General features: G+C 35.3%; 1 protein-coding gene across 1 annotated transcript in view; it reads left to right on the top strand.

Annotated features, from left to right (window-relative positions):
- TRHDE (thyrotropin releasing hormone degrading enzyme) overlaps window positions 1-14,371 on the top strand; it is a 387,413-nt gene that overhangs the window by 353,733 nt on the left and 19,309 nt on the right. The window lies entirely within an intron of this gene.

The raw sequence follows: 14,371 nt of genomic DNA, 5'->3' as shown, positions 1-14,371 counted from the left end.
CATTTGATATAAATGAAGTAGCATAGCAAATGTTAACATTAAAAACAAAAAGGTTATGAAAAACCTTTACTCTTTTAGTGACCCTTGACAGAAACCTTAAACTTGTATCTTGGAACACAGTACAGTATTTTAATACATAATGTGAGGTTAAAAATATTTAATAGTATTATTTTTGATTTAAATAGTATACTAAATGTCAGTTGTTAATTTTAATGAAAAGAATATTAAATGTATAAAATAATCAAAGATCGGTGATCTTCTCACTATAGTTTTCTAAACCTTTTTAGGTGTCTTTGAATTTCCAAGGATCATTGTATTACATTTCTTTTTTCGCTTTGGGCAGTTTATAATCACTCCTCTCGAGTCTTTGGCCACCGTGTTAAAGAGAGTCCCATCAGAGAATGAGGAGCTAGGGAACAATTTGTTCAGATGATTCTATTTGACGTGCTACAGGGGGCTTGTCCCTGATATGAGTGACTGAGATGACCCCGTGAGCCACAGAGAAAGAGACTTGTAGTAGAAGAATTTCGAGAACCACAGTGTAATCTGTTTATGGAACAAATTGGTATTTGTCTTGCTGAGAGTTGATTACGTTTAAATTTAGTACCTGAATCTAGAGCAAAAGGTAGCTCTCCTGCTTTAAAAGTCTGTGAGGGAAATCTTTCACTGCATTACTTAGTAATTAGTCAGAACATCTCACCTTCTCTAGAGTTTTCCTGGTTTCTCTTTAAGTTAATCGGTCTTAGTCGTACACTGAGCTAAGAAGGAAAATATTTGATCCCTATTGTCTCTCAATGGAACCATCATACACTTGAAGACAGTGATTAAATCCCTCATCGCTCTTCTTTAGAACTAAAGCAAATTGATTTGTTAAACTTAGACTAATGATTATTCTTTTTGCTAAGTCTTCTGAAAATTATTATATTAGACTTAAGATGTTATAAAACATTTTTCCTATTTTTTACCACCTCATTCAGTTCTACCACATTAATGAGGCTATGAAAACTTAAACATTTATCCAAAACCAATACATCCAAAACTTGATTAAGATATATAATCATATATACATTTGAGGAAAAAAAGGGGATATATACTATTTGAAGATTGTGGTCTCAACTTTCCTCCCCTTTGTTTTTTGTTTCATTCTTTGTTTGTTTTATTTGGCTACAGACGCATGTCTTTTCTCAGAGCTGATAGCTGTTTTTGAACCCTTTCATGAATATACCCATACTCACATATATTCTTGCCATTGTATTAAAATTGAACTTATACCATTGCATTACCACAATTTCCCTAGACACTATTCAAGCCGGACATCACTTTCTACATTTAAAAATATAGCTATTGGGGAAAATCTATTTTTAAAATAATTCATTCATTTAACAAAATTTTATTGAGTGATTCTCAATAGCAGCTGGTAATCAAAGAGAAGAGGCAGAGCTCAAAATGAATAGGAGATGCAGCTCTATAAACAAATAGTGGTACTTTGAAGCGAGAACTAAGCACAAGACAGAGTGTGAACACACAGCAGGGAGGGGTTACTGCCTTGGAGACACTGCATTCTTCCTTATGAAGGTTGAGTAGGACTTTGTCAGATGATAGGGCTGAGTGAGGCAGCGGTAGGTGTGTATGAGTATGTGAGGTGGGTGGATGCAGGTTCCAGACAGAAGGAAGGCACATGGATTGATGTTTAAGGAGTGCAGCAATTTTGATTTGTGAGTTTGAACCATCAATCACTTCCATAATTCTCTTATAAATGAAAGTGTCAGCTCATTTCAGTTTTGATAACCCTGCCATTTATTCGTGGTAAAATAATTAAATTGGGGCCTAATATTTTAAGGTTCTTTTGTTATTTCCTTCATCATTTTTATATTCTCCTGCTTTGCTTTCTTTTGTAACTGGGCAAGTAAACCTGCTAAATGAAACTGACTCTGTGTTTACTAAGGTTTACTCAACTGACCAATCATATGACAGGACCCAGCATACACAAGTGACTTCCTACAGGGAGGGTACATGATACTCACTGAGCTACCTGTGTGTGAAGATCAGAGGTTTAATCTATATTTGGGGGATGACAGCTCAATAATAAAACAATAATGTACTCCTGTTCTTGGTGCTGAGTTTAACTTTCTTAAATTGAGTCAATTAAGGGGAGGGCTAGGTTTCTTTTTAAATGTGCCCGAAGTAATAGACCAGTAAGCTTTGTTTGTTTGCTTGGTTTTGTTTAACTGGAACCTTAAAAATCATCTAAAAAAACCCTCCAAGGGTAATGTAGTTGTATACTAAAAAATTTTGGTCAGAGAGATGCTATATATTTATGCTAATAAATCTAAAGGACAAGGAGTCATGGAAGTAGCAGGGATTGCAACCTCTGGGGTGCTGTGTTACTATACAGCCTGATCTTGATATACTGGGGATATAGGTCGAATAGGTGGCATTGGATTCAGGAAAATGGAATGGAAAGTTGGTGCAGGGCAGGGTAATGGAACCAAAACGTGCAATGAAAAGCTAGAGATGGTAGCAACAGTGAGAAAAATTCAAGAATTACAGTGGATGATACATTGAATGAGTTGACATTCTGAGCCCTGTTAAAATATTCAAATGCTACAGTGTGTTGAATTGTAATGGTGATGTCATGCATACAGACAGATTGAGCTATGTTCCCATCTTGTTAGTCTGTGGTTTGGGGACTAAGTTCAGCAGAGTGCCACATTTCAGAAAGGAGACAAATCACCAAGCATTCGGTAGAGAACAATACAAATGATTAAAAAATCTTGAAAACACCAGCTACAAGAGGAGGTAGCGAGAACTGAGAATTTCACTCTAAAAAAAAAGACAGAAAAGATGATAGCCTTTTTGTATGGCTAAAAAGCATAATAAAAGGGACAGAAATTGGTTTCTTTCACTGGTTGGTGCAAATAAACAAGAACTAATTGGCCTGAGCTTCACTGAGTAAAATAGAGGGGATATATTTTTACTGCAAGTGAATTATTATTTGAAACTGTCTGTATTAAAACACTGTTGAGATTGTACAGTTAACTGTCCAGGGGTCTCAATAGAGCAAAATGCGATTTTCTTTGAATAAAAATTTAACCTGAAGTTAAATGTGTCCACAATTGACACAGCCTCTTAATTTTGTGATAATGTATTATTTTTCAAATAATGTGAAAAGATACATTTTTTCTTTTTTAAAAAATTTTTATTGGAGTATAGTTGATTTACAGTCTTGTGTTAGTTTCAGGTGTACAGCAAAGTGAATCAGTTATACATATAGATATATCCACTCTTTTTCAGATTCTTTTCCCATATAGGTCATTACAGAGTATTGAGAAGAGTTCCCTGTGCTCTATAGTAGGTCCTTATTAGTTATCCATTCTGTATATAGTAGTGTGTATATGTCAATCCCAATCTTCCAATAAAGCTTTAAGCCAACACAGTAAAGATTTAAAGTGTTTAATTTTTAAAAAAGTATTCAATGGTGATATCCATTCCCTAACATATAAATTGATAACTGGTATCAATACCCTACTTAAAAGATACCCTAAAAGAGCAGAATACCTTGTACATTGTAGGAAGTTAAAAATGTTTAGTGAATTGAAATTAATTGGAAATTCATTTTGAAATGGAAAAAATTAAGGCCATTTTATAATAAAATTTGTAAGTAGAGGAGAATCTCTGGAGCTTTGCAGCATACATAATACTGCAATAATAAGCTTCACTACTCATGCAATTAATTATAATGTTACCAATATTGTTGTCTTTAACAATGATAATCATAATGAAAACTATATCTATTTTATTGAGTATTTATTACATTTCAGGATTGGGCTAAGTGCTTTTGGTGCATGATCTCGTCATTTTTATTTTCATTTTTACAGAAGACAAATCCAAAACTTAAAAAGGTTATGAAACTTGCCAAGATTATATAACAATAGGTGGCGGATCTGGACTTCTGTCCCTCGCCTGTCTACTTTCTACCCCTACTGCCGGTAATTCTGTGGTGGTATATCAAATTTCCATACATCAGTAATAGATGTTTGTTCAAAAATGATCAAAAAAAAAAAAAAAGAGAAGCAAAAAGGACAGCCAAGAGAACTCAAGTACTCTCTGCAGTGAGTGTAAGCAAAAGTTTTATGCTACACTGTATAAGCCTGTGGTCTCTAACCTGATTGTGCACAAGAATCACCGGGGGGACTTGTTAAACAGTTTATGCTGAGCCCCACCTCCAGAGTTCTGATTCAGTAGGTGAAATGGGGCCCAAGAATTTGTATTTATAACAAGTTTCCAGGTGATGCTGATGCTGCTAATCTGGGAACCACACTTTGGGAACCGTTGGTATTAGGAACGGTTATGGTCTTCTGAGTCAAAGACACCGTGATCAAATTGCAGCTGTTCAACTAAATTAACTTAGGAAAATCACTTGGTTTCATAATCTGAAAAGCGGCAGTACTGCTAACAACCAAACAAGTAGTGAGAATTATGTAAAAGAATGCTTATATAATATCTGACCCTTATAGGAAATTATACAACATTAATCATCTTTGAAGTTGCCTGCTATTGAATACTTGTTTTGACCACCCTCCCGAGTAATGAGTGGTATGAATTTTAGATGGGGAAAGTAGGAACAGTGTAGAATAGGACATAATAGGACATTTATAGAATGCCTTCAATATTAGACTTAACTCTCTATAAGTTTTGAGGATATAAAGATGTGACCTGTAACATAAAATAAAAAACAAAACATTACCATAGAGACTCTCAGTTAGGAGCAGGGAGACGTTTGCCCTTTTCTCCCCGCTTTAAGAAATACTGCCTGTCTTGGCCTCTGGGTAAATATTACATTTTCTTCCCTCCCCTTAATCAGCTGCTATTTACAGTACATGTCCCTCCACCAACCATAGCGTTTTTTTAATCTCATAGTGTAAAGAGCTCCAGTTAAGCTCCTTTCCTTTGTGTCTGCTCTCTATCCATCAATATTTGCTTTACTTATGTGAGAACGTAAAGGTGGAGGGACAAAGGGCTCTTTCCATTATGGTCTGTATGTGTTCGGTTCAGAAACCTCATGTTTTCTTCCCTGAAAACATAGATCCTAATTTATTGCCCATGTTTCCAAGTTATTGTGGTCCTATTACCTCTGCTCTTTAACACTCCTTTTTGTATTCTTTTTACTGTACATTGACCTACTATAAGTTTTCATAGGCTAAAGTTATACCAGCCAGATCTGCCATTTTAGTGGTCAGATACCAGCGTAGTCCTGTTGCAGACGAGTGAACACAGCACGGAGTCTATGTGGAGTAGTGGAAAGGGCAGGGCTGCCCAAACCTCCAGTGAGCTGGGGTGAGGAATTAGGTTTGCTCCTAGTTTGTCATTAGGCAGCTGTGGGTTAAGACAAGTCTGTTAATGGCTCCAGATTTCAACCCTGTTTCTAAAGCGAGAACAAATCTCTAGTGCTTCCATCAGCTCCAACAGTCCAAAATTTCACACTGACTGTGCGTGCACATAAATCATACAGTTTCCTCACAACGTGTCCACTTTGGGTTCTCTTTTGATTAGATAGTTAAAGGGGGATATATGTTCATTTATTCATGTATTTGATAAGTACGTATTGAGCAGCTACAATGTATCAGGCACTGTGCTAGACACTTGGAAGGCAGCATTGTTTCATTCAAGCAATGCCAGCCCCTGCTACCTGACTGGCATTGAGAATATGTGGTCCGTGCCCTTACCCATCCTAAAGATGAATGCAGGGACAAGGAGGGAGTGTAGGAGGGAGACAGTAATTGTTCAAAATAATCACATAAAGCTAAAAATGAAACTCAGGTGAGTGCAACCAAGAAGAGATCTGTGGTGTTCTGAGAGACTGTCCTGTAGGAATTTGACCAGATCAGAGAGATCAGGGAAGACTTCCGGCCCTGAGTGCTGGTGTTGGAAATGAAGTGAAGGGGACATATTTGAACATGACTGAGGAAAGAAGAGTGACAGGAGTTAATATAAAAAGTAAGAGAAAGGAAGGCATTTGATGGCAATTGACTAGAATAATCCCTTGGGCTCAAACTTTTATGCATATGAATTGCCTAAAATGACATTTTTCAGTCTAAATCTAAAACTTTCATCGTACATTTAAATAATTGCAAGAGGGGCTTTGGGGCTTCCCTGGTGGCGCAGTGGTTAAGCATCCGCCTGCCAATGCAGGGGACATGGGTTCGAGCCCTGGTCTGGGAAGATCCCGCGTGCCGCGGAGCAACTAAGCCCGTTTGCCACAACTCCTGAGCCTGTGCTCTAGAGCCCTCGAGCCACAGCTACTGAAGCCCGCGCGCCTAGAGCCCGTGTTCCGCAACAAGAGAAGCCACCGCAATGAGAAGCCCGCGCACCGCAACGAAGAGTAGCCCCCGCTCGCCGCAACTAGAGAAAGCCCGTGCGCAGCAACGAAGACCCAACACAGCCTAAAATAAATAAATTTATTAAACAAACCAACAAATAAATAAATAATTGCAAGGATTTAAATTCCAGCATATTGTAAATAAACATTTTTTTCAATAAAATTCTTTCAAGACCTTTAAATGTATACAGTGGATTTGAAACATCATAGCTATTTTATAACCATCATTAGACATTTAAAAATACGATTATGTTCTTATTTAATAGTCACAAATTTCACATTATTCTTTTCTCCTCCCTCAAATTATGTTCTAATATAATACAGTTTTGCTTGAAAATCTTTTTTGGATCACCCTATCATACTTCTCTGCAGTAAAAAATACACACACAGAACACACATAGACATACACACACACATTTTTTCAAGTCATCATAAAAGCCTGTTACTTTTTTTTCCCCTAAATTGGGTTTTCATTACAATTGTTTACTGTATATACTTGATCACATAAATACATTGCAAATTTTGGTAAATAATTTCTAAACATGAAAATAAAAATTGTTAAATATAAAAGTAAAAATTGAAATTGGCCTTTTTTCCAATTAGTTTATATACTCACAGATAAATATTACTCACTGCTAGAATGAGAAAGTTTCACCATCAATTCTATTCATATTTTTATGTTAAAGTGCTGAAAAACCTTATACATGAAAATAGATGGGAATGGAAGTTGTTTTGTTACAGGAATTACACAATTTTTCAAAATCTTTCCAAGTTTTGTGCCAAAAATCACATAGTAATCTATCACCAAAATTTAATTATCACCTGACAGCTTGATCAGTCCCTTCTTCAAATTTTATGGAAGCAGAGATTTTTAAAAATTGAAAACTCATTTTCTAGATATCAACACCAATATTTAGAATTTTCTCTTTATTTGGTACTGCAGTACAATGCACCCTCAGAACATGCAAGATGAATAAATGAGAAATATGCCTCTCTCCTGGAAAGTGAGAGAAAGTGAGAGAAGGGTTTTTATGAAAAAAGAACTATCTATATAAGAGTTTAGAATGTGGAACTGGATTGCCATAATGCTACCCATATCCTTAGGTACTCCTTGAAAAGTCTTACTTTACCCCCAGAGGTACAAACACCTCATTTTGAAGACCTCTGCACTAGGATGTAGGTAGAAATAGTAAGGATGAGAAGTAGATGAGATTGTCCAGGGAGAGAATAGAAGGGAGTTCAAGGCTAAGAACTGAGCTATCACAACATAGAATAGCGGCCCTGAAGATGAACATTTTCAGTGTATTCTAAAAGTTTTATTTCTTCCACCAATTTTTGTATATTTTTCACTTATTATTAATCCTTTCCACTATAAATTTTAAAAGTTGCATCTATTTAAACATATAGATATATCTATAGATATAGATATGTAAAAATGGTATATAGTCTAAGAACTTATGTCTGAAATTTTTTCTTGTAGATGTCCCCAGAGACCTTATATAATTCTTAATTTTACTTTAAGTCATTTCCCATCAAAAAATACAACTACTTGCCTCTATCTTGCATTATAAAATAGGCGGTTTATATCTAAAATAATTTTTAAAATAGTTTCAAAATAGTTTTTATAACTTTCTCACGTTTCAAATATTTGACTCAAAGCATTATTTTTCTACGTTAGGCAATACTGCTTTTATAAGTCAAGTTATGTATTTCTTTACCTCCTACCAACAATTGGCATGGAAACATAGAAACTGCTTTTTTTTTGGTCAGAGTATCAGAAATTATTTAATTTTTAATTTCTAAGAATTTAGGAAGTATGCTGCAAAAGGCACTTATAGGCCCAGTGGATTATGTTAAGTAGCTTAAAACTGATTGACCTGTATTTTTAGTTCACATTTTTACTTGCACGTGAGCATCCTATACTGTAATTTATTTGGCTAGTTGTTTATTTCGCACTGTGCACAGTTGAGGCATTGTTAATAGAGAACTTCACGCACCATGGGTGAGAATTCCACTCTTAATTGTTCTTTATAACAGACCCTTTGAGGTGAGGGGAAGAATATACTGAATTACCTACTTGAATGTTTGTAATGTAGATTGAAAAAGTACTTTCAGCTAGTTTCCCACAATGTAAAGCTTCAGGGTATATATTTTTGTTTACTTTTATCATATGCTTGGGAAAAAAAAAAACCTTAAAGGATAAACACTTTCCTTCTATCACCTTTCTTCCCTAGGTATTTTATATTTTAGTAGTTATGGCCAGTCACCTCATTATGAATTGTTGTCTGCATAACTCCAGCACAGAGACTCTTTAAAGCAGAAAGTGTTGTGGGAAACTCTGGAATAATTCACAATTATCTTCAAAATCATCACCATCATCGACGTCTTATTATTAATTTGTTCCTCAGTAGTTTTTTAAAGCTAAAACAAAAAATCTTTAACATGCTGCGTCCCTCGCTGTGATGGATGCAGCATTTCAGGGCCAAGCTCACCAGTCACATTTGGGTAATGGAAGAGCTGGATCATAGTCAACTTGGTTTTTAACTTTCAGCTTTATTTCTAAAATAAGGTAATTTTTCCATAGTAATATCTATTAATGTGATTAATCGGTATTAATTCAGACTCCAACAGTGCTTGATTCATGTACCAAATTTAGTTTACCCTGAGTAACTGCTGCATCACAGGCGTCAGGCTAAAAGTCACGGGATACAGTGATGAGCAAAAGGACAGTTTCTTCCTTCCTGAAGTTGACAGTCCAATGGGGTAGACTGAGACTAATCAGATGTCATACGAATACTGTACGATTTTAGTGTATTGAGAACCAGAGGGAGACTTACAAGAAAAGAACAATTTGACCTGTCAGTGAGGCTGACATTCCTGCAGAGTGACAACTGACCTGAGGCCTACAGGAAAGATACACGTTCACTAGGCAAAGAGGGAAAGGAGATGTCAAGAGGAAGGAACAGTGTATAAAAATGGCCCTCCTTATTAGTTACCTATTTTATATATAGTAGTGTGTCTATGTCAATCCCAGTCTTCCAATTTATCCCTCCCCCCACCCTTCCCCCTCTGGTAACCATAAATTTGTTTTCTACATCTGTGACTCAATCACGGAACTCTACTCAATACTCTGTAATGACCTATGTGGGAAAAGAATCTAAAAAAGACTGGACATATGTATATGTATAACTGATGCACTTTGCTGTACAGCAGAGATTGGGACAATATTGTAAATCAACTACACTCCAATAAAAATTAGAAACAAAAAAGAAAAAAAAATGGCCTTCTTCCTCAACATCATTTCTCAAGATTAAAGTCTTGGTACTTTCAGAAGTTTAGGTGATTGGGCAGAATCTACACTGACCCAAGAACGTCATCTGGAAGTTTTATAATTTCATTTTCAGTTCATCAGGTGGTTTTGTTTTTATTTGCTGAGAAGAGCAAAAATGCCCGTTAATTGATTATGCTCCTTCATCAAAGCTTAAGGGGATTTCTCTTCTAAGATGAGAGTATGTTAGCAAATAGAAGTGTTTTTGTAAGCTATGGAGAAGAAAAGCCATATGTGAAATGTCATAAGTGGGCTTGCTATCTGAATTAATCCAATTGTGAATTCCTTTGTCAGACTGGAAATCTTTTTCATAACCAGTAGTCAGTCACTACCTGACTAACCTTTTGTATAAGGAGAGGTCATGTATAAGATTACTTCAGGAGCGGCTATAACTAAATGTAGAAGAGGACTTTATAATCTCTCTTCTCCCTATGCTTCTCTGGAATCACACTGAAACTACCGCTTGTCCTTGCCATTTGGAGAATTCAATACATGCTAGCTCAGTTCAGTTCATCATCAGATAAATATTTGACTGAACGACCTACTTGCAGGACTAACTAATTTGGATGTGTTTTTAATTTACTTTTCAGTGTAGCAGGGATTTTAATTGCATTGAGAGCTAATATAAGTGCATAATTCTATTCACTTTTTTACAGTCACATTTAGTTTGTAATCTAAATGCATTAACGATTTTATATTCTAATTTAAAATGCAGAAATAATCATACACTTATTTCCCTTTTCCCAACCCTTTTGGCTTTTCCTGACATTTTACTTAAAAATATTATATTATTGGTCATGCATGGAGGCAAATAGTCAATAGTATTTTTTCAGGGTATTTTAATTTTTACAGAGGTGTGCTTTTGAAAATAACTTGATTTAATTTAACTTTTTTTTCTTTTCAGTATAATTGGTTTTCCCCCCATTTCTGCCAAAAGTAATTTTCCTATCATGCTAGTATTGTTTGCCTAATATTATACCAATTTCAGGCATAACACTATTGAACTTTTGTGTTATCTGTCAAAAGATATGCCCATTGATTAGTTATAGAATAGCTCTATTTTAACTGCCTGACTTTATCACAGTACAAGTACTAAGTAAATATAGATTTACATGGGCAACACAGGGAGCAGTGGTGATTAAACTCACAATAGTAATCATTATTATTTACTAAGCCAGAGTAGAAGCACCAACAAAAATATTTGCAGCTTCCAAAACATTCTTACATACTCACAGAAAATAGATTATACTGATGGATTCAAGATTCACTGATTACAAGGTTTATTGCAACTACTACCAACCACTATAAAGAAGAAATTTCCTCCGCATTTTCCAAAAATAATATAAGCATTGCTATTAGCACTGAGAAGATTCTTTCAGCAACATCAACAACATTTCCTTTTTATTTATTTTTCCCCCTTGTGATTAAGACTTAGGACTGATTTCATGCATATAAGTTATTCTATCTCAAAATGAAAATAACTCATGGTAGTCTTTCTAATGATAGTGTGATAACATTTACTCAATATTGTGATAATGTTGATGAAAGATCTTCCATAGGCATCAAATACTGTTTTGCGTTACCCATATCTTAAAATATCTGCAAGTGAGAAAGAACTCTGATGACTTGTAATTTCTTGGCAATAATAGGAAAAATAAAAACACATGCACACACTTCCATGGATTGAGTAGTGGCTTCTAAAAGATATGTCTAAATCCTAAACCCCATCTGTGAATGTGACCTTATTTGGAAATAGGATCTTTGCAGATGTAATTAAATTAATGATTTTGAGATGAGACTGCATGGATTTAGGGTGCGCCCTAAGTCCAATGTTGAGTGTCCGTATCAGAGACAGAAGAGAAGGAACAGAGAAATACAGAGGGAAATCCATGTGAAGACAGAGGTAGATATTGAAGTTATGCATTTACAAGCCAAGGAATGCGAAGGATTGCCAGATCCACCAGAAGCTAGGAGAGAGGCATGGAACTGATTCCTCAGAATCTCCAGGAGGAAGCAGCCTGCTGACACCTTGATTTTGGACGTCTGGCCGTAAGAACTGTGAGAGAATAAATTTCTTTCGTTTTAAGCAACCAAGTTTGTGGTAATTTGTTACGGCAGCCATACGAAACTAATACACACAACTTTAGCCTCTGCCTTGCAATCAAAACTTGGTACATAATATTTTGGATTGTGTTGATGAGATTTCAAGGAGTGCTACCAATAGATAGCAAGTAAGACTTCTAACTTTCGCTAACTTCACCCTGTTCTTACTTAAGATTTTCATCATGAAATGGAGGAATAAAAGAAGATACTGAGAAGGGAGGTTCTTCTTGATCCTCATAAAATTCAGACAAAATTAATATCATGATTCCTCAGAATATTATTTTACTTGTGTAGGAAAAAAAGATGGGAGTGGCCTATCGCATGAAGATAGAATAATATATAGAGATATTCCTAAAATTCACAGCAAAGGACCCATTCTCGTGTTTCAGAATCCCTTCACATCTAAATATTTAGAAAGAGGTTTTTTGTTTTTTGTTTTTTGTTTTACTTTCTAGTGACTTGAGGTTCTTTCTATAATTAAAAAACCAAATAGAAAAAATTGAAGTGACTTTTATTTTCATATATAAACAAACCTTGCTTATTTTATGCTGAAACGAACATACAGTGCAGGCATTCTATGTGCACTGTTTTCCCCTTCTCTTTATACACATGCAACGTTATGACCAATACCTGCCAATTACATGTATATGTGCATACATACATTTCACTTATTTCAGAAAGTCATAACATTTGAGTCGACTCTTTTAAAGTGTATGTTTTTCTCAGCTATATTATCTCCCAATGCAAAATAGGCCTTCTAGCTTGTTTTGTAACTTTTTTCATCCACTCTTGCCATTCTCCCTTTCTCCAGACCCCAGCTTCTTTTTTTAATCAATAATTTTATTTTACCTTGTGTAACAGGACTAGTTTTTTATAACTATATTTAATTATCAGATTTAATTATATACATCCTTATTCCTTAGCGTACATACATGTATTATAAAGTTTTTCATGGATTTCACTGCTTTTTCACAGGAGGATCAAAGCGTGTTTCAGTGAAACCATAGAACATCCCGGATTTGATGAGAATAAGAATATTTCTCTATTTTTAAAAAGTACAGAATTTTCTTATGCAGTGAATCTAACAATTAAAATTACGAAACGTACAGAATTACATTTTGGTCAATGCACAGACACAAACACACACACACAGAGAATAGTAAAACTTACTTTAGCCAAATAAAATCTTTTAGTTGGAGACCTTTCAAGTGAGGAAAATATATTAATTATTGCCTACTCATGACAGTTTACTTGTTATGCCTAAAGTATTAACTAAATGGCTGTAGTTGATTCTTCCCAAGCTGTACAGTCAGCCTTATTAACAACAGTGACCTTGACAGTGCATTAGAAATGAAGGTAAACCTCATTCGCATAGGCCCATACGTTTGTCGATGTAGTAATTTGATGGATACAATAAACTGGTGCCATCTTCAACCTTTGTATGAAGAATTCAAGACGATGACTGTTGCTGTAAGTTATTCCTGGGCGACAAGATTTTTTTGTTCAGGTGGAGCCCTATGTCATCCAGTAGAGTTTTCATAAACACTCAAGCCTGGATCATGATTTGAATGGGAATAGTGCTATGGATTTGCTCTTGTAACTAATGTGTCGTTCCTATCATTATCTTTCATCTTAAAAGTTAACCGCAAGTACTGATTCCCAATCATTGTGATTCAGAAAACACCATCTATATTTAGACTTCATATCATAGGAGGCACTTAGATTTACAGTGCTCTGACCTGAGCTAAGTGAAGAAGAAGCTTAAATATTCAAGGATCAGGATAGAGCAGATTTGAAATTCGTTGGGAAGCCACAGATAATAGGCACTCAGTTATCCAGAAACAATTTATCTCCTCTGTAACACAGGCGTCTATAAATAGGGCAATTTATCAGCCATTTCACGACTTCTATTACAACTGTATACCTCTTAAGTTTTAAATTATGTTTTTAGAGCTATTTATGCTAGCAGCCTGCTGCTTGCTGCTTTAAAGTGAGTCATCATGGATATCTTAATTCTTCTACCTTTGTTATAAACCAGTTCAATTTTTTGGAGGTCTTATGGGTATAATTGATTCTGGATGTCATAAGGGTTCTGAGTTGTGAAACGTTAAATAACTTTGTTCTAGGCTTTTCAGTAGAATGTGTTTAAAATCCAGGCCAAAGAAAAATTTTCAACAAATCAAGTCACAAATTCTCCTCTCATTGCGTTCTTTTCCCCTTTACCTTTTTGTAGGTCTTTGTCATGCCTGTCTTTTTGTCATTTTTACTCTGAATTTTTTGGCCACTCTGTACATGTCTCATGTGTTCTTTCTTTCTTTCTACTTTTTCTTTGATGTCTCCTTCTTCTTGTCCTCTTCTTTTTAATGTTGTCTGAGTCACTTGGTTTCTTTTGTTCTTACGCTTTAGCAATTATATTTTATGAAGTGGTCTTACAGCCCAGAAACTTAACCCTCTCCATCCCTTTCCCTTCCCAGCCAGTAGAAATAATAGCTACTGTATAAATAGGGACTTAAAGGTTTAAAATATGATGTAATATGTATTATTTCAGCTTAAGCAAAGTG

The sequence above is a fragment of the Eubalaena glacialis genome, chromosome 11, assembly GCF_028564815.1.
Source record: "Eubalaena glacialis isolate mEubGla1 chromosome 11, mEubGla1.1.hap2.+ XY, whole genome shotgun sequence".
Lineage (NCBI taxonomy): Eukaryota > Metazoa > Chordata > Mammalia > Artiodactyla > Balaenidae > Eubalaena > Eubalaena glacialis.
The sequence above is the reverse complement of the archived record's forward strand: the minus strand, read 5'-3'. Positions and strand labels throughout refer to the sequence as shown.